General features: G+C 45.8%; 1 protein-coding gene across 8 annotated transcripts in view; it reads right to left on the reverse strand.

Annotated features, from left to right (window-relative positions):
* Nucleotides 1-19,694, reverse strand: part of PACSIN2 (protein kinase C and casein kinase substrate in neurons 2) — a 142,676-nt gene that overhangs the window by 85,710 nt on the left and 37,272 nt on the right. Inside the window, exon 1 of one of the 8 annotated variants that reach the window (XM_055374798.2) lies at nt 4,540-4,713. The exons of 3 other annotated variants lie outside the window; for them this stretch is intronic. The gene's annotated coding sequence lies outside the window, so the exon portion shown is untranslated. Of the gene's footprint in view, nt 1-4,140; nt 4,286-4,539; nt 4,714-19,694 lie in introns of those variants that run through there. 4 more of the 8 variants (XM_004063596.4, XM_055374796.1, XM_055374797.2 and 1 more) reach the window with 4 other exon arrangements.

The following is a 19,694-nucleotide window of genomic DNA, read 5'->3' on the forward strand; positions in this document are numbered from 1 at the left end:
TCAATGTGAAATATGAAAGATTTATCCACCAAAAGTGGTCTTGCCGCTTTCCTTCATGGCTTTACGGTCTTGCTTTCTAACATTCTTCCTGCACAGTAATGGTAGGATCTGACTAAGTGAACCTGAGGTGACCGTCCCTATAGATGGGAAAGTAGTAACAAATGTTTCTGTCTTCCAAATCAATAGATACTGGTGATCAGTCTACTACGCCCTGTGCTATTTTTTCTTCATGTGTCAGTTCATAGCAGAGAAGATAGAGAAGTCATTTCATTATCCCCAAAACTGTCATGTGCTTCATTTATTTTGTTAAACTAGCACTACCAATCTATGTTAGGAATTTAAGAGTCAAAGACAGAGTTCCAAATTGGGAAGTTCAACATTTTGTCCTGTTAATTACATCAACATTTTGTCAAGTAAGCATTTTCCAGCAAAATCATTCTTCCTTGTTCTCCTTCAAGGACTCCACTGTAGAACAAATCCTGATGGGAAACATGACTGAGTATGAAATTCATAGCATCCTTCACATTAACAAAAAGATAATCTAAATCCCATACTATTGTGATGACCATTGGCACACATTTCAAATTAATTCTAACTTCCTATTAGATTCTTTAAGTTTCTCAAAATAAAATATGTACCATGAGCCCACATAAAGATTTATGTCTTATGATTCATATATGACAGAGTCTAATAAGAAAAAACTTAGGCCAGAGCCCCAGGGCTGGAGGAGACGTCAGGTAGACACAACCTGTTACTTGGTTCTGTCAAGGCAGAACTGTGACATGCAAATGCATTTAGACCGCCTAGTGAAATGTGACTATAGTGCCTTCAAAAGTAATCACTATGGAAGAGCAAACAATGTCATTCATTCATTCATTCATTCATTCAAATCAATAACCCTTGTCTAATTACTATCTCACCATACTGACACACACATACATGCTCCTCTTTACCAAACTCTAAGGGCCTAGGATACTGGGGGACGTTTCTTCATAGTCTTAGATAAGGTTCTGAGGCCACCTCTAGAATCTGGTCTGGAGAGCTGCCCTGGGCAGAGGTGGACATGAAAAAGGCCCAAACACCAACAACACAAACTCTGAGATTTCTAAGCCAACAGCAGCCCCAGGGGGCTGCCGTTTAACCCCTTCTCAGTTTGGAGCAATGCCAGCACTGCAACAGTCTGGTATCCCTTTCTCATCTTTAAATCTCACAAGTACAGCAACATTTATACTAATGTGGGCAGAAGCTAGAGGCCAGGGAGGGAAGCATATCAAATGTTACTTATAGACTGCAGAAGATAAGAAGGTCAATTATACACTAAGAAAAGGAAGCCGATTGGAATATTCTATACTTAATATATACTGAAAATATAATAGTAAGTATAAAATGCTAATTGGGGAACAAAGGTAACTAAATTATGGGAGAAGCGAACTAAGCCACTGCGGCTCCTGAGCCTGCAGCCCCACTTCTTCTCCAGGCCCCAGGATAATGTCGCCGGCTCACCAAATGAAAGCAGCACCTCTTTAAGGAGACTGACAGAAAGTGCCCACTAGAACACCAGGAGGGAAGACAGTTCTGACACACTGCATAAAAATATTGCTTATGTATTCCACTTCATTCTTCAGTTTCATAAATTAAAATAGTTGTAAAGTTATTAAATTCAACTTCAAATACAATGAACATATTTATGAAAGTGCCTGTTTTCCTGAAGTACTTTTGTTTCAGAAATTCTTCAAGGCATATATTCTAAATACTTTAGAAAATACAAATAAGCGCTATCCTGTGAACCTCCCCAAGGTATTTTAAGGTGACTTTGGACAGACAGTGATGGCCACACCGAGGTCTAGGAACAGTCACCCACTGTTCTCAGCATACCTGTTTATAACTAACTCCCACACCTGAATTTCAGAGGATTCAAACTGAGACCATTTTTAATGATTCTGGAAAACTGTGAGTAAATTCCATTTTTATAAATTAAATCATTTTCTCCTTTATTTATATTATGTTGTATTATTTTAAAGTCTTTCATATTCCAATATCTCTTCAGTTCAGCTCAAGACAGAGCTGTCAGTATTCCCTTATAGGGGCTGAAAGGCAGAAATGCTAAAGGTTTGGGGTTTCCCTTTCACACCCTGAAGAATCCTGTTTCAAAGAAGAATTGAGTGCTTGTCTGTTTCTTGTATTAGTTGTGATTGTATTAAGTTCGGCATTCTCATCTGGCAAGTAATCCCATCGTGAGTCCCGCTTCTATCAGTAACGATTGACTGTCTCTCCCCTGAGCTAGGGGAGAGGCAAGCAAAACTTTATAATATAGAGAACTGTTGATTTTTAAGAAATGTCAATGCTCTTTGTACTTGAGGTAATTCACTATACATCTATGCAAATGGTACTTACAGCAAAAAAGTTATTGAATAAAAGCTGAGTGTTTGAAAGTGAAACAAATATAAATGGACTCATCAGCAGAAAAAAAAAAACACTCTTAGCTAAGTGATATTCATCTTAAGATAATAATGTGAAGAAAGCAGATTACTGTAATGGAAAGAGTAATGACCCTGGTCATGAGACCAGGGTTTCAGACTCACTCGGCTACCAACGAGACGAGTGACCTTGGACAAGTTGTCACCTCTGGATCTCAATTCCTTTGGTAAAGTGAGGATACTGGAATATTAAGTCCAAGAGCCATTACAGCTCTAAATATTGCATTCCCACCTTCTGCATTATGCCACCAAATGAATAACAGAATTGTGTGGGTGGGCAAACGGGTCTCAAAGGACTAACACTGTTTAAAAAGAAAAAAGGAAGGCGTATTTTTACTTATTGGCATAAATCTCATACCTGTAAAAATGCTTTGGTTTGAAGTTATGAAACCTCTTTGCTGTTTTCATAAATACAGCATTTAAAATTCATCCAGAATTCAGTAGGATGTTTTACTGACAAGAAGGAAGGGATCTGAAGAAAGAGATATCCAGAGCTACAAGAGCAAAGACAAAACTGATGGGCCCGATTAAGGTCGAACAGACATACTATATACCTTGGGGGTTTCCAGAAACCTTTCCTATGCAATCTTAAAAGTATCTGAAACACACACTTCACAGTAGGTAACATCCTAACAAGAAAGCATGCTTTTCTGTGAGGCACAGGCTGCACCAGCACAGTATTTTCTGGAGAACGGAGAGAGGATGCTGCCTTTTTAATGGCAATTAGTAATCCAGTAAGTATAATTCACTGAGCGATGGATCACTTAAGTATCAGGATTTTTAAAATCTAATTAGAATTACAGCACCACAGCAATAAAGGGGAGCCACTGTTTTTCAAAAATTCCAGAATATGACTTCTAAGAAACAATTAAATATGTATATAAGGCTGCTCAGTTATTAAAACAATAAGACTTTTACATTTTGTTACCCGACAAAAATATAAACAGTGCCTAGTGACAGCCCTCAGAGGGGGACGAGGGCACAGGGTCCAGCTGGGATGAGAAATGAGAAGAACTGAGGGGGAGGATGGGAAGGTGGTCGGGAGGGGTCCTGGAGCGGTGGCAGGTGATCAGAGAGTCTGCAGTAAACAGTCATGAAACAGCAATTACAGTCTCCTAGAAAAGATAATTTGTTTTCTCTCTCAAGTCCCACTTATGTGTTTGTAGATTAGATTTGGCTGTAAAGAAAGAAAATGGCAGCATGTAATAAACATTAACGCCTTAAAGTAGGGGGAAAAGCCCTCTATTTTAACAGCTAACTCAAGTAACTCATCTAGCTACTCGGTAAGAAAAAAAATACAGCGAAAGTATGTCAGCTACTCTAAAACATGCCAAAGCAAAGGTGCAAAGTTATTGCATCTATTTTGAAAGGAAACACGCACGTATGTTCTAAAACCAGAGTCAAAAATTATAAAACACAATCCTTCATTTGTTTAAGCCGAAATCTATTCTCCAAGAAAATCAAACACTTACTCTGACATTTTCTCCAAGCACCCTGGATAAAGCATTCTGCATTGCTCAGTTAATAATGAACTAATTGAACATTTCCGTCAAGGAGCTCTAAAACTAGGTGCGCTTGCATAGAAGGTGAGAGTTCTGTTAAATCAGTCACTCAGTGAGAAAGAAAACAATTCCGTGAAAATTCTGCTTACAAAGAGGTCTACCTTAAAGGACATGCAAGCCTTCCACAGCACACTCACATTTTTCTGTCAGATGCCGGCTAACTCTGCAGCTCAGCTTCCGTACCTGCCTCTTTCCAACCCTGCTGGCATGTCTGACCTCTGTCTCTCAGCTGAATTCTCCCAGCACATTTCATCATTTCCTGTTGGCTGCCGAGATAAGGTCATTCCCCTACAATGCTGCATTCGCTGTACAGTCCCAGGTTCCCAGACTGCATGCTCCTGCCTGCTGTGGCCATCACAGAAGAGCTCTCTTTTCAGAAAGTGGCCAAAGAGAAATTTCAGTATTTCCACGGAAAATCAGGGAGAAGAGGTCTGAGAACAAAATTCATACTACCCCCTCCCCCACACACAAAAAATCAAATTATAGACAGACTAACTTACACCATACATGAGAGTCTTCTAATATCTTCTTGTATTTGGGATCCTCCTGCTTACACGAGAAAAAAGACAGCATGCTCTCTCTGCATCTGAGGGGCGTCACAGCAGTCAGTGGGACAGGGACTTGCTTGCACAGGATAATCTTACATTGTCCCTACATGTGGAAGTCAACTTCCTTCTGTGACTACACACAACAAGGCAATGCCTGTCAGCAGATGAACAGGAAGCCTCATGCAGGAGACAGGACTGGGGACACGGAGTCCCCTGGAGACAGGCAGGGGACCCCATGGTCTCTCAGCAGCACGACTGTCTCCTAAGAACTAGGACACTCAAATACGCAAGTGTGATTACATGGAAATAAAAACACCTCGCTTCTTCAATTTTTACAAAGAATTTAAAGTGAAGAAAAAAACAATAAAGCTTTAGGTGAGGAGAGAAAGATTTTAAAATGCTTGTGCCTACAAGAATACATGCTGTACGATTCCCTTTGGATCCAGCACAAGAAAAGGCGTAACTAATCTACACCCTTTGAAGCCAGGACAGGGAAGAGAAAGAGGAGGCAGGCAGGCAGGAAGGGGTGCCAGGAGGGTTTTGGAGCTGTGCTGTGGCTCTTAAACTGGCTATGGGTGTGCTGCGCTTGTGAAAATTCACTGATATGTACACTTGAGATCTGTGCACTTTAGGTATGCATATTATTCAATAACACTTTTTAAAATCTCATACAGTAACAAAAAATACAGACACTACAGGAAAGAGTAGATATGGAAACTAACCTACAAAAACAGACAGGAAACAAATATTTCAAGGGATCAATTTCCGCTAGGTGCCCTCCTAGAAGATACACATGCACACTCCCCCATTCCCCTTGGCAAGCCAGGATCTAAGTGGTAATGGCCAGGGCAGGGCCAGTTCAGGGCGGTTCCTCCTTTCAACATGGCCCAAGCGGGTGTATGTAGGGATGGGAAAATACGTAACTGGCAAAAGAACATACTGCAAGGGGAAACTGTGCTAAGTGGATATACACTATTTACCAGTGTTCTTGCTACTCATATTCATTCAAAAACGTTCAGTTAAAAACAGCCATCTAGTCTTACCTTATAACACAAAACGAAGTAGGTTAAAAATCTCTTTTGAAAATCTTGTGTTTAGAAACTCCTTAGGCTGGGCCGGTGGCTCACACTTGTAGTCCCAGCACTTTGGTAGGTTGAGGCAAATGGATTGCTTGAAGCCAGGAGTTTGAGACCAGCCTAGCCAATATGGTGAAACCTCATCTCTACTAAAAAATACAAAAATTGGCCAAGTGTAGTGGCACATGCCTGTAATCCCAGCTACTCAGGAGGCTGAGGCACGAGAATCGCTTGACCCCAGAGAGCAGAGGTTGCAGTGAGCTGAGATCACGTCACTGCACTCTAGCCTGGGTGACAGAGCGAGATCCTGTCTCAAAAAAAAGAGAAAAAGAAATTCCTTAATGGAAAAATACCAATAAAAGCAAAGACCACATAACATGAGACTCTATTACTTGACATATGATAATAATTTACACTATTTGAGAAATTATTTACCACCCCTCCCCACACAGCCCTTCACCAAAAAAGCAGAGAAGTCAACACATATTTCACTATATCCTGTGGTTGGCTTAGTTAAATCCACGGCACCATCACAGAAGATGAACACCAGAGTGCCACGCCCGCCACAGCTAGCAAGCACTCACTCCACTAAGACAGAAACAGCACCTGAGTTCTGGGGAAGTGAGTTTGAGACCAGCCTGGCCAACATGGTGAAACCCCGTCTGTACTAAAAAATACAAAAATTGTCTACCTGTTCCCTCCCCCAAGCCAGGATACCAGAAAACTTTTTTTTTTTTTTTTTTTGTCCCAGAGCCCCACTTAGGGCTGCTGGTTATGGGAGGGCTTTTTGTTTAAGAGACTCACTCTCTTTTTTTAAATCCAACAAACACAGGCTGCTCAATAAACATTTACACAGCACTTACTTTATTTCTGGCTAATCATGAAAATAGCTCTTTGGGGGTAAGCATTGTTATCTTCATTTCCCAGATGAGAGGTTATGCAACTTGCTAAGTGTCCCACAGCTGGTGCAAGGAGAGCCAGCCTGTGAGCCAGGCTACACAACACTGCCCCTACAACTTGACTTCCCTCAACGATCAGAACTGGGTCTTGGATAGTTTCTGCTTAATAAAAAGCTGAACTTGGAAAAGGAGAAGAGGCCCAAGGCAGAACTGGGGTTGGGGGTGGAAGGTGAGGTCTGGGGTAGGGGGTGAGGGCCACATCCAGCACAGGGCAAGGGAAGGCCAGCCCAGCAGCCATTCACAGTCCAGGTCACAGGGCCACCCTCACATCCCTCAGGCAAAGTGCAGCCTGGATGCCTGGGGTGGGTGGAGGCATTGTGAGTCCCGCCCCAAGTACCCAGTCACAAGAGCAAGGTGGGGGGGGGGGGGCGCGCAGAAAAAGAAAACTGACTTCTGAATACTAATGGGACTAGGAAGTCATCAGACCAGATCTCCAGTGTGGCTAAAGACACCCTCTCCCTGCCCATGTCAGCCACATCTCACTAGTGGACTCCAGGCAGGAAACGTGGACTATGGCAGAAGACAAGACTGACTCAGGCAGCTCTCCTGTCCCTGGCAGTGATACAGCTGCCCGACCACCCTTTAGGTGATGCTGGGACAGAAACGCCGCTCAGGGAAGCTCACCTGCTGGCCTCTGGCATGCAGAGCCTAAGCTGGAATTCCAGTTCTGATCTGGCTTCTGTCGTCAAAGACTGGAAACCACTGGACATTCATTCAACAAACATTAATGCCAGGCACAGTGCTTAGGGTCCCACAGTAAAAGCAGCCAAGGTCCCTGCCCTGGCCCACAATGTACAGGCTGAGCAGAAGTGCAAATAAATAAAATGAGGGACGTCTCGTGCTGGTTCTCCAAGAGTGTGCAACCAGCCTACTCAAACCATGTGGATTAAGGCGGAAGAAAATTCAGAAACAGAGAGTCCACCAAGTTAACTAAAGACCAGCAGCGCCATCCATCAGCTCAGGCCCCCTGCAGAGGCGGCAAACAACACGCAGGGCAGCACCTCCCAGGGGGATTCTTTCTCCCAGCGGTCAGTGCAGCTCCAGCAGGCCAGTTCATCAGCCTAGCAGGACTCAAAGACGGGACAGGATCCAGCAAGGCTGCTGCTTCTATCTGAGGCCTTTTGTTATATAATTGTCGCATGGTAAAAATGACTGCTTGTACCACGTTTACCACGCTCATTTGAAACACTATAAGATAGGTACTCCTAGCCCTGTTTTACAGGGAAGGAAACCACCACAGAACATAAGCAATCTGCCCAAGGTCACCCAGCTAATAAGGGCAGAATGGGAGTCAGTCAGGTCCACTTGATACAAAGTCCCTCCTCTCTCTACCACACCCGTGCCTCCCATGGAACGGGACCTGCTATGAAAATCAAGATATTTGGCAAAAGGTCGTGTCATTTGGAAACAATAAAATTTCTACAATTTTTTTTTTCACCACTTCTCTACTGGTCTGTCATTGCTCTAATACTATACTGCCTTAAAAAAAAAAACAGCTTTATTGAGATATAATTCACATGTCACACAGTTCACCCATTTAAAGGGCACAATTCAATGTTATTTAGTATATTCACAGGTGTGTGCAACCATCACCACTGTCAAGGGTAGGACGTTTTCATTACCTCAAAGAGAAACCCTGTACCCTTTAGCTATCATCCCTCTATTCCCAACCCTTTCCCCAGCCCACGGCAGTCATTGTGTTTTACAAGGTGATTCTTGGCTGGGCACGGTGGCCCATGCCTGTAATCCCAGTACTTTGTGGGGCCAAGGTGCGCAGATCACTTGAGGTCAGGAGTTGGAGACCAGCCTGGCCAACATAGTGAAACCCTGTCTCCACTAAAAGTACAAAAATTAGCTGGGCATGGTGGCACATGCCTGTAATCTCAGCTACTCGAGAGGCTGAGGCAGGAGAATTGCTTGAACCCAGGAGGTGGAGGCTGCAGTGAGCCAAGATCGTGCCATTACACTCCAGCCTGGGCGACAGAGTGAGACTCCGTCTGAAAAAAAAAAAAAAAAAAAAGATGATTCTTAAAGTGATCATGGGCACACAGTAATTGGGTTGTTAATAGAATACCACAGATTGCAGTTCTGCGCTCGCCTCAGTCTTTCCCTAGCAGGCTAAAACTAACAGCTGAGCCAGGACAGGGCAAGGGCAAGGCAGGAGACCTGAGTGGCAGGTGGCTGGCATAGGAGGTGGGGTACCTGGCAGCCTGGCACTGTAGGGCAGGCTCTACAGTTCCTATGTACCTGGGTCCCTGAACTTTGCATGCCCCAAACACAGAGCCAGGTGATCCATCGGCAGCAGGGACGACAAAGTTAGACAAAAGACCAAAAGGAGCTGCTCTGACCACAAGCCTTTTCCATTAGGAATTTGTAACTCCCCATCTCCAGAAAGGCAAACACCGAGATCCTACAGGCTGGCCCAAGCCAGGGGTAACTAGAATAGTGTTGTTCTGAGAAGCCAAACTAGTCAAGGACTAGCAAGACCCATGGCTTGGATAAAAAGAAGATTCCCCCAAATCTGGTTCATTTATTTGCTAGTTCCCTCTGCCTTCCTCACATGCTGCTGAAAGATGGGGAGGGCATGCACACACTCCTGTAGCACCTAGGTTTGTCACACATCTCTATAGAGGACATCAAAACCCAACTGTGTGTGGCATCGGCGCACAGCTGAAATCCACTCAGCAATAAAAAGGAATGAGCTACTGACAGATGTAACATGGATGAATCACAAAAACATCATGCTGAGCAAAGCAGCCAGACGCAAAATAGCACCCACTGTGTGTGTCTATGTGGATGAAATTCGAAACCAAGCAAAACCAATCTACAGTGACAGATTAATGTTTGCCAGGGCCAGGGGGCAGGGTGAGGGACTGACTTCAAAGGGACACAAGGAAATTTTGGAGGAATGGAAATATTCTGTCTTGACTGAGTCATACAGGTGTTTCCACTTGTCAAAGCTCCTAAAAGGATGCATTCAATTGTATGTAAACTAATACCTCAATAAAGAGGAAGAAGGCGGGAGAAGGAGGGGAAAAGAAGGTGAGAAAACAGGAGAAAAGGAAGAAAAGCCCCCAGCAGAAGTCTAGTAACAGAGCTTCCTTCCTACCCAGCGTCTGCATCTGCAATACAGTGGTGACTGACATTAACCACGAACCACAAAGTGCCTCAGATTCAAAAGATTAAAGTAAGTTCTGTGTCATTTTAGCCCAAGTGTATTTCTTGGGCCTCAATTCTTGGGATAACTGATCCTCTACCAATGACTCTGGTAGAGGATCCAAATGGTCCACTTTCTAACCAGGCTAGCTTGGGTTCTTCCCACTAGCACCGCGATGAAAGGCATGACAATGACAGTTCAGTGACCTGGAAGTGGCAGGTGTCAGCAACAGGTTTCAATGGCTGCTAGACAGTAAACCAGTAAAATTTAATATGATAATTTAAGGCATTAGTTTCTCTCTTCAAATAAGTAAATCTTAAATTCTAGAAACCTACTATAATAAATAAATATATAATCATAAATAAATAAATAATCATAAATAAATTATGTGAAAATGTGATAGGTCAATCTTTTTCATATTTTTCTTTTGGCTGAGAACAGGGTAGTGGCTATTTGCAAATCCTACTTGTTAGCCTTTCGTATGTTTCATGAACCAAGATGTAAATAGAGCCATCTTGGGCTGGGCGCGGTGGCTCACGCCTGTAATCCCAGCACTTTGGGAGGCCGAGGCAGGCGGATCACGAGGTCAAGAGATCGAGACCATCTTGGCCAAAATGGTGAAACCCCATCTCTATGAAAAATACAAAAATTAGCAGGGTGTGGTGGTGTGCACCTGTAGTCCCAGCTACTTGGGAGGCTAAGGCAGGAGAACTGCTTGAACCTGGGAGGCGGAGGTTGCAATGAGATCATGCCCCTGCACTCCGGCCTGGTGACAGAGTGAGACTGCATCTAAAAAAAAAAAAAAAGCCACTTGTCTTTACTCATCCAACACGTGTACATAAAAAGGAATAAACCAAGCCAAATGTCTAACATTCTCTATCAAAGAAGAAGGTCCCAGGACAAAGCAAAGCTAAGTATCAGTTCTATCTTTGGCAAAGGAAAAAATGTTAAAACCCTTTACATAAGCGTCTTTGCTTCTCTGGCACTTGTCCAAAGATTTTTTTAACAGTGAAGTGAGACTAATTAATGGAGACAGCCCAATTGAGGAAAAACTTGAAAGCACCAACGTGATAGAGGGAACATGTTAATTTTTTTTCTTATGCATTTTATAGCATCCCCAAATGCCACAGAAGAAGCAACATCTAGATTTCTAGCACATCTCAGTTAAGATGTCACACAGCCTCATGGTCCTGGGAACAGCTCGAGCCTTCTCTGGGCAACACATTAAAAATGGAAGATGATCCAAGAAAGATCTGAAATTCAAAAGGAATGTGAGCAAGGTTCCTGGTGAGTCTGTGGGTATTTTCAGGAATAAAGTCAGGGGCATGTTATGTTAATGTTTTATCGGTGTGATTTTTTTCCCCTCATCTATTTATAGTTTAATTCAGCCATCTGACAAACATTTTTCAGCACTGTCCAGGCTCTGGAAGTTACAAACTAAATAACTAACTTAAACGAACTTGTCCGTAAGCAGCTTCAAGTCTGGTAGGGTAGACGGATGAGTACCCAGAGGACCATGCAGGGTGACAGGTGCTCCGTAACAGACCTAGGCAGGGAATGTGGAAGGTGGGGCTGGGACAGGAGGCCAGGAAGAGATGTGGGAAGATGCCCAGGAAGGCTGGACTCTGAGCTGAATCACGTAAACAAGGGCCGTGTCCTGCTGCACCTCTGGCTGTGGCCTCCCCTCTTTGGCTGGGGCTTCCTCCTCCCTCAAAGGAGAGCAGGGACCAGATAGAAGATCCCAATGTTACTGATCAGGGCTTTTTCCTGAGGGCAGGAAAGGCAGCCAACACAAGGCCGCCAACTTTATTTTGCCCCCTAAGGACATTTAAAAAAGAAAAAGACCTATCACTCCCATTATTTCATTTCAGACATTTTAACACCAAAAGACAGGTAATACAACCCCAGAATCAATGAAAAGCCTTAAACTAAAGATCTTTAACTTTGTAACAGAATAATTATACTGTTGGTGTTTCATTGTCTAGCATGATAGTGAAACTGGCATTGTGAGTTGGTGTTTAGAAACCCTGCAAATGGGCCGGGCGCGGTGGCTCACGCCTGTAATCCCAGCACTTTGGGAGGCCGAGGCGGGCGGATCACGAGGTCAGGAGATCAAGACCATCCTGGCTAACATGGTGAAACCCCATCTCTACTAAAAATACAAAAAATTAGCCGGGCGTGGGGGTGGGCGCCTGTAGTCCCAACTACTTGGGAGGCTGAGGCAGGAGAATGGCACGAACCTGGGAGGCAGAGTTTGCAGTCAGCCGAGATCACGCCACTGCACTCCAGCCTGGGCCGCAGAGCACGACTCCGTCTCAAAAATAAAAAAGAAACCCTGCAAATGGATGATCAAATTAGGTACTTTACTGAGTGCATATTTTATGACATTTTATACACGCTCCTCAGATCTTTATATACAATGATATACTCAGGATATACACTCATGATAACCTTGCAAGGTGGGAGTACTGCGCCAGTTTTCAGATGAGAAAACTACAGGTTTGGGGAAGTGGCTTGCCCACAGTTGCACAGCAATGGTAGCGCGGGAAGCTGCAACCCTGGCTCCCTCTGACGGCCGAGTGTGTCCTGGACCTCCACAAACAGCGTGACACTGCAAGACAGCTGTGGGTGATTGCAACGGCTCCTCCCAGAACTAAACATCTGTTTCACTGTTGTTGTTTTGGGGAAGGCAAAGGAAGAGTTCAAGTCTGCCACCTTTTTTTTCATAGTCCCTAATAACCAACTCAAACCCTTAGTGAAACCAGGAAGGGTATAAATATGTAAGAAAATGAAATCGTGGTGCCAAGCATTCCAGGACGCTACCATTATCTTCTCCCTTCTCCTTCTATATTTTGGATCAGTGCTGGGGAAAAAGAAAATGGGTAAGATGGGAAAAGAAATAGGTAGCATTTGAACCCTTATTCGAGATTTTCAATACTTGGCATGTGTCATGGTTAGTTTTAGAGTTTTAGGTGTCAACTTGACTGGAATACCTAGGAAAACCTAGAAACCTAGTAAAGCCTGATTTTGGGGTGTGTCCATGGGGCTGTTTCCAGAAGAGACTAGCACATTAGTGTGAGTGGATGAGGTGGGGAAGAGCCACCATCAATAAGGGCAGGCACCATCCAATCTGCCGGGGGCCTGAAAAGAACAAAAACAGGAAAAGGGCAAATGTGTCTATCAATGTCCTGGAGCTGGGATGCACTCACCTCCTGCCTTGGGCCACGGAACCCCAAGCTTGCCAGCCTTTGGACTCCTGGACTTACACCAGTGGCCCCTGGGTTCTTAGGCCTTCAGCACTGGACTGAGAGGTACATGACTGGCTTCTCTGGTTCTGGGACCCTCAAATGTGGACTGAGCCCCACTACCGGCATCCCAGAGTCTCCAGCTTGCAGGCAGCCTGTCATAGAATTTCTCAGACTCTACAACCATGTGAGCCAATTCCCCTAATAAACTGCTTCTTATCTATCTATCTCCATCCATCCATCCATCCATCCATCCATCCATCCACCCTATTGGCTCTAATACAGCCACGTAGTAAGTATACATCTAAAGCCTCTAGGCAAGTGTTACATAAATACAACTTAAAAGACATGGTCACTAACTTCTAAAAGCTTCCATTCTCAGTTTGAAATATGGAGATAATTATAAATAGAATACCAACTATAAACTTAAAAGTGTATCTCATTTTACAAATTTCTTTTCAACAAATGATCGTGACATTACATGGTAAACTTTCTTTGTATTCTATAAATGTATTCCAACTAATCTGTAACCTCATTTCAATTGGAATTCTTTTCTGATGGCACACCAGTGATTTTTCTCCCTGAAAGATGTTAAGGAATATTATTATTACCCTGTTATTAGCAGTACCACTTAACACTGGTTTAGATGCAAGTTTTTCTTCTTATGGAGGCCTTGGGGAAGAACCAAATACATTTAAGATGAGTAATCCTCCCACCTCAATAACTCTGGCAACAATGACCATTGTAACACCGGCATTATCCAAGCAATATGGGATTGATTATCGCTGTAGATTGGAAATAGTTTTCCCTTCTCCTACGTAGTTTCTACGTAGAAAGTAGAAACTAGGTCAGGCACAGTGGTTCATGCCTGTAATTCCAGCACTCTGAGAGGCCAAGGCATGAGGATCGCTTGAGTCCACGTGTTCGAGACCAGCCTGGGCAATATGGAGAGAACCCATCTCTACGAAAAATTTTTAAAAATTAGCTGGGCTTGATAGTGCACAGCTGTGGTCCCAGCTACTCAGGAGGGTGAGGCTGCAATGAATCATGATCCCACCACTGCACTCTAGCCTGAGTGACAGGGTGAGATGCTGGCCCTTAAAAAAAAAGAAAAAGAAAAAAAAAGAAAAGAAACTAGAATGACCCCCCCGTTTCAACAAGTATCAACACATGGCCAATCCTGTTTCACCTGTGATGTGAAAACTGTAGAATGCTCACAAAATCACAGAACCCAGATGCATCTCCACCTGACCTGGCATGCCCCCTTCGACACTGGCACCACAGCCCAAGTCCTCACGCTGGGAAGAGGCACAAAGCAAGCAGAGCAGGGCCCTGGCCTGCAGGGATCAGCAATCTTTTGAGGAACCAGTGCCACCTGAATCACATTTAAAAAGGAGAACGACTAAAGTAAACCCGCAAGGTTAACATCACGTTGGTGAGTCATGGCAGTATCAGGTGCCTCCTGAGATGATGTAATGAAAAGGGCACGTCACCTCTGTGGGACTCTCCCCAAATTCATCCGCCAATCTAATACTAGGAAAAATCATCAAGGACCTGGATGGGATCCTAGAACTGCAAGAAAACATCAGTGGGAAAACTGGTGAAATCCAAAGAAAGTCCATAGTTTATTCAGTAATACTGCATCAATGTTAATTTCTTAATTTCAAAAAATAAGCTATGGTTACATAAAATGTTAACATTAGAGAAAGTCAGGCAAAAGGTAGACAGGAACTCTATTAGTTTTGCAACTTTTCTGCACATATAGAATTCTTGTAAAATAAAAAGTTTATTATAGAAATAATAATACAAAAGTTTAACGAACATTCATTACGTCCTTTGCAAAAAGGAGTCAGGGACAATGTGGTCTTCTTTTTAAAATTTAGCCAAGGAAGATGAAGCCTAAAGAAATCAAATGATTTGTTAAAATCTTGAAGTAAGCAAGCACCTGGAAAGGAAGGCAGGGCCCTGTGTAAGCTGACGTCACCCGAGGTGCTCCATGGCAGTGCACCACCAGATATGGAGTGCTTGTGGTAACAAGCAGTGCTGACCATGAGATGGGAGGCTGGCCTGCAGCGCCTCCCCACGCCACCCACAGCTGTGCGGTCAGACAGCGACCCAGGCTCCCTGCACCACCCTGCCCTGCCCCCAGCCTCTCCATAGCCCTCTCTGCTCCAGCCTACCCCTGCACCACCTCTCACCACTCAGCAGTTTCTGAGGGTCTGCAGGCTAACGCTAAGCTAAAAACAATGAAAGGAGGTGGCATTACAAACCACCATGATAAAAATATTCTCCCTCTCCCTCTCCCTCTCCCTCCACGGTCTCCCTCTGATGCCGAGCCGAGGCTGGACTGTACTGCCGCCATCTCGGCTCACTGCAACCTCCCTGCCTGATTCTCCTGCCTCAGCCTGCCGACTGCCTGCGATTGCAGGCGCGCGCCGCCACGCCTGACTGGTTTTTGTATTTTTTGGTGGAGACGGGGTTTCACCGTGTTGGCCGGGCTGGTCTCCAGCTCCTGACCGCGAGTGATCTGCCCGCCTCGGCCTCCCGAGGTGCCAGGATTGCAGACAGAGTCTCGCTGACCCAGTGCTCAATGTTGCCCAGGCTGGAGTGCAGTGGCGTGATCTCGGCTCGCTACAACCCCCACCTCCCAGCCGCCTGCCTTGGCCTCCCAAAGTGCCAAGAGTGCAGCCTCTGCCCAGCCGCCACCCCGTCTGGGAAGTGAGGAGCGTCTCTGCCTGGCGGCCCATCGTCTGGGATGTGAGGAGCCCCTCTGCCCGGCCACCCAGTCTGGGAAGTAAGGAGCGCCTCTTTCCGGCCGCCATCCCGTCTGGGAAGTGAGGAGCGTCTCTGCCCGGCCGCCCATCGTCTGAGATGTGGGGAGCGCCTCTCCCCCGCCGCCCTGTCTGGGATGTGAGGAGCGCCTCTGCCCAGCCGCGACCCCGTCTGGGAACTGAGGAGTGTCTCTGCCCAACCGCCACCACGTCTGGGAGGTGAGGAGCGTCTCTGCCCGGCCGCCCCGTCTGAGAAGTGAGGAGCCCCTCCGCCCGGCAGCCGCCCCGTCTGGCAAGTGAGGAGCGTCTCTGCCCGACAGCTGCCCCGTCTGGGAGGTGGGGGGCAGCCCCCGCCCGGCCAGCAGCCCTGTCCGGGAGGGAGGTGGGGGGCAGCTCCCGCCCGGCCAGCAGCCCCGTCCGGGAGGGAGGTGGGGGCAGCCCCCGCCCGGCCAGCCGCCCCGTCGGGGGGGGTGGGGGGCAGCCCCCGCCCAGCAGCTGCCCCCTCCGGGAGGTGGGGGGGTGCTGCCGCCCCGTCTGGGAGGTGGGAGGTGCCTCTACCCGGCCGCCCCGTCTGGGAGGTGAGGAGCCCCTCTGCCCGGCCGCCACCCTGTCTGGGAGGTGTACCCAGCAGCTCATTGAGAACGGGCCATGATGACGATGGTGGTTTTGTCCAATGGAGCGGGGGAAATGTGGGGAAAAGAAAGAGAAGTCGGATTGTTACTGTGTCTGTGTGGAAAGAAGTAGACATAGGAGACTCCATTTTGTTCTGTGCTAGGAAAGATTCTTCTGCCTTGGGATGCTGTTGATCTATGGCCTTGCCCCCAACCCCGTGCTCTCTGAAACATGTGCTGTGTCCACTTAGGGTTAAATGGATTAAGGGCGGTGCACGATGTGCTTTGTTACACAGATGCTTGAAGGCAGCATGCTCTTTAAGAGTCATCACCACTCCCTAATCTCAAGTACCCAGGGACACAAACACTGTGGAAGGCCGCAGAGTCCTCTGCCTAGGAAAACCAGACACCCTTGCTCACATGTTTATCTGCTGACCTTTCTCCACTATTGTCCTATGACCCTGCCAAATCCCCCTCTCCGAGAAACACCCAAGAATGATCAATAAATACTAAAAATATATATATATTTTAAACCACCACCATTTTAGAAAAATAGTTCCTTATACATCTACAAAAAAAAGATATGATCAGAACTGTGCACTAGGAAACCTGAAGTTGTAGCTCTGCACCAGGATGGGCCCAAAGTGGCCAAAGGAGAATTCCACCTCTGGGCTTTCCGACCTGGACACCACGCCAGGAAGCACACAGTCTACTGCCTCACTCTAAGAAAAGTCAGCCATGCTTTTACTTTTTTTTTCTTATGTTGCCCAGGCTGGACTTCAACTCCTGGGCTGAAGCCATGTTCCCGCCTCAGCCTCCTGCGTACCTGGATTACAGATGCATGCCACTGCACCCAGCTCAACCGTGCTTTTAAATGGCTTTGAATGTGCTTCTTTTATAACAGCATCTTCCTATATTTCAGACAGGACAAAATTCTAGAAATAAAAGCACACACCTGGATTTTCTAATTACGAACAGCATGCGAGGATTGTTCATTGTGAACCAGATTTATCATGTCTTTTATGGCTGGGGTCAATACGGAAGTAAGACCTTTGACAGGGCAGTCATATATCTGCCCACATACTGCAGCAAACACATCTGGGACATGACCGTCAGCTCATACAAGAATATCTGTGAAATATTCCTATCCAAAATGCCCTGCAACAAATTACTGAAAGATAAGGAGAGAAAGCGAGAAGTGGTGTTTTTAAAACAATCTTTAAAAAGAAAAAAGGCAGAAGACACTGTAAAAAGTATTTCCAGAACAGAAGGTTCAAAATGACAGACTCTGTCACAGGTCTCGCCCACAAGGCAATCCCTCCTGAGCAACTTCATTATTTCCACTTGCTCAGGAATTGACAAGCATCTTGCAAAACACAGGTCAAAACTTCCCCAGTGCTCTGAATTATGCAACTGGGAATCTGTACCACACTGTTTTTGTCAACAAGGCTCCACTGAAGCTTCCTCCTTTAACTTCTCATTGAGAAAAAGACTCCAGATGCTTTCCCCATTCATTTTTCAAATGTTCCATTCAATCAGAAACTCTACATATACACTTTTGAATTTACACATTTGATAGCTGCAAAGCTCGCAAGCAAGCTCTCCAGCCAACATGCCTGCCTATCTCCGCCCAGGTGTGGCAAGCCCCACACTTGTGCCAGGCATGGCCCCCTGCCCCATAAACCCAGACTGGGTTGGCTGCTCTCCCCTGTAACTGACACAGAAACAGGCCTGCTACACTCCAGTCTTAGGCCTGGGCCCATCCCCCACTCCCGTCTCCATCATCCCTCATTGCCCTTGTTTCCTTGGCACCTAGCACATGGCTTAGGGTCTAGGGGCACAGCATATGCTAAAAGAGGAAAAGAGAAAAGCCCATGAGAGAAATGGCAGCCTCATCCTTGGGGACACATAGCTCAGGTGTGGATGCCAAGTACCAAGAACAGAAGCGTAGCCTTAACTTGTAGCCTGATACAAATGCCAGCTCACAGCCCACGAGCTGTGGAATCACAATTCAATTTACCTCAGAGCCTCTGTTTCCTCAACTGTATAAAAAGGACCAGCATCTCCCACCTCACATGTTACCAAGTGGATTACATGAGATAAAGCACCTGGCCTGGTGCCTGGCAGCTCACTGTTGTCCTGAAATCTATGTAAGTCTCCTTCCCTCCGTACCCCTATGTCGACTCTGCTTCCAGTTATCCGCCATCCAGTGTACCATGATTAGGTACAATGAAAAACAAAAGCCAGTTCCACCAAGGGGCTGGCGCCTGAACCGTCTACCCAAGGCCCTTTCCCATGAGTACCAAATAGCAGGTGCCATACCCAGAGCATTCACCTGTTAATTAGATATGATCTACTTCTAAACAGTAGGGAAGGATGCCAGCTCCCCTTTGCCAATGATTTCCATTCCCTCAATGCTCCTGGTCTAAGCCACGCCTAACTCCTCCCCACTGGAGAACAGTAGAGGAGAGTGCTCCTCCTGGTGAGTAGGGGCAGAAGGCAGGTACCACGTACAGGCTTCTTGTCTGGGTAGAGACCATCCATTAAAAGATCATAAGCACCAGCCATGGCCAACATGGTGAAACCGTGCCTCTATTAAAAATACAAAAATTAGCTGGGCATGGTGGTGTGTGCCTGTAATCCCAGCTACTCGGGTGGCTGAGGCACCATAACTGCTTAAACCTGGGAGGTGGAGGTTGCAGTGAGTTGAGATTGTGCCACTGCACTCCAGCCTGGGCAACACAGTGAGATCTTGTCTCAAAAAAAAAAGAAAAGAAAAGAAAAGAGAAGAAGGAGGAGGAGGAGGAGAGGAAGAAAAGAGAAAGAAGAAGAGGAGGAGGAGGAGGACGAGGAGGAGGAACAACAACAACAACATAAGCTTTGGGAATTAGTCCTCTTTTCCTTTCCTCTCCACCCCAGATTGATGCAAGGCAGCCAGCTGGAGCAAGGATATCTCCTCTGCAGACCCAGCTGACCTTTGAGTAGACTGTGCCAGGGCCTAGAATGTGGGTCAGGGAGAGTCAGCAAGCCCACCTGCCTGCACTGCAGATGAGCTCTAGTCCACCACTTCTACTTCATTGTAACAAGGGTGGCATTTTGGTCTTGTTCTGACACTCACATCACCCTCTCTAAGGTCCAATCTGTATCAGTTTAACCTACTGACTCCCTTAAACCCAATGCCAATACTCAGTTATTAGCATGGAGGAAGCTCCCACCATATTCACCACAAGTTTTAGTACTTTTACAGGATACAGAAATCCATTAGAGAAAGTCCCCATTCTTGTGGTT

This window comes from Gorilla gorilla, chromosome 23 (genome assembly GCF_029281585.2).
Source record: "Gorilla gorilla gorilla isolate KB3781 chromosome 23, NHGRI_mGorGor1-v2.1_pri, whole genome shotgun sequence".
NCBI lineage: Eukaryota > Metazoa > Chordata > Mammalia > Primates > Hominidae > Gorilla > Gorilla gorilla.